Source organism: Asparagus officinalis, chromosome 5 (assembly GCF_001876935.1).
Source record: "Asparagus officinalis chromosome 5, Aspof.V1, whole genome shotgun sequence".
NCBI lineage: Eukaryota > Viridiplantae > Streptophyta > Magnoliopsida > Asparagales > Asparagaceae > Asparagus > Asparagus officinalis.
The window spans coordinates 108,340,008-108,341,976 of NC_033798.1; positions in this window are offsets into that span (position 1 = coordinate 108,340,008).

Below are 1,969 nucleotides of genomic sequence, written 5' to 3' on the forward strand. Positions count from 1 at the left end.
TTCTGTGCATGACCGCGGTCGACCGTCACGGTCGACCGCCAAACCTGTCAACTGTTCCTGAGCCCAAACAACTGCCAATGAGCCATCCAATGCGATCTACACCATACGCTCGTCGAACTTATGATTCTCTATCTCGAATCTACAATTCTCCACCTCGACGAACGTTCTGCCAAACTGAGCCGACACCAACCAAACCAATGCCTCACTTGTTGCATCCAGTACGCCATGGCAACGGATTCTTGACAACGAACCCCATCCACAACATGTTGAGACCCAAACGGGAGTGCGAACACTCACCCCAAACAACTGTGTCTACTCACCAAATCGGCTGCATCAAAACTGACTGCCTACGTATCCTCTCCAAGGAATCAAGCCTTCACGTAGTTCACCCAATGGCCTCCAAAGGCCCTCAGTCCAAACTGCGACTGATAGCATCATCAACGACCCCAAACTGAAACGATCCAAACACCTCCACCTGAGGTGAAACAATGGCCGTATCCAAGCTATATCCACCAGCTGCACACGGATCTACCAACTCGTCATCCGCATCCGTATCCAAATGGCTCCCACGCTGTGCCACCTCAGCTGGAAAACCCAATAATACAGAATGACCTGGAGTATGTGGAGTAAGCTCCACCCAATGTGGAGTAGCATCACTCCACCCGCTACGGTATCCCTCTGATCTGATCAATACCCTCTACCTGCCAAGAGTCCAAAATGACAAACCTGCGCAGACCAAACTCAGAAGCTCCCAACTGATAGCCGAATGAACTCCTGAATCCCAAATGCACAATCGGATCCAATCTCACATCAACGATGTGACCAAGTGCTGGGTAGCCAAATATCCGACGTCGATCAAACCCTGAAGCAGCTCCATCAGATCTAACAACTCTACACGCAGCAGTCGGCAACCTCATAAGATGGCTCAAACATGTCAAAGCCTGAATACCAAATCCACTACTCGACAACCAACGCCGATCCTCCTCCAGAAAAGAACGGCCCACTAGATCCGCCATCTCATCACGTCGTCCCACTGTCTCCTCTCCTCTGAAGTGTCTCCAACTGCCATGAACTCGGCACCAATGCAAGAAAGAACCCTTACTAGAAATAGTACGACAGGTAACATTTCTGCCCATACACCTCCTCCAACTGTTGCGGACTACTAGGACTTCATACCAATGGGACTTGGTTGCAACCCATATATGTCTAGTACAATCCCCAACATAGAAAACAAAATACTGATTACCTCCCAATGATGCCTCCATGGAAGGCCCCCCAATGCCTGACTGAACATCTCCAATAAGACCACTCGATCGATGGATAAACATGCTGAACTTCACCTCGGTCTTCTCGCTCATCCCAATGTGCTCACAGGACTTCAATCTGCAGGTCATAGCACTCCTCACCGACCTATGCACGGCATAACCAATAATATACCCCAGCACCAAACAATGCCACAGTCTAGCCAAAGAAGTCGTCAGCGCTCTATCAATCACTGTGCTCCCAAGCAGATAATACAAGTTACTTCTCCTGACGCCCTTCATCATAATCATGGACCCCGATGTGACCTTCAAGCGAGAATCCGTCAAGGTCACCCTATAGCCTGCTGTCTCCAATACCCCAAGTGAAATGATGTTCTTTCTTGGTTAAGGAATGAACCTCACATCAAACAACTCCTGAATCATCCCGTTACTCGTCCGAATCCGAACAGTACCAATACCACCAATAGGGCATCTATGATCATTACCCATAAGAACAACATCCCCTCTTTCCAACTCCTGAAAGCTGGAGAACCAATCCCTCTTAGGGCATATGTGGTAAGTAGCACCCGAATCCAACATCCACTCGGTGGAGTCGGCAACACCAACTGATGGAAGAGCTGGGCATGAATAGCCTGAAGAATCTGAATCTGAAACGCCACCACTTGCCTTGGTAACATTCACCTCTAAAACTTGAATAGCTTTCCCCT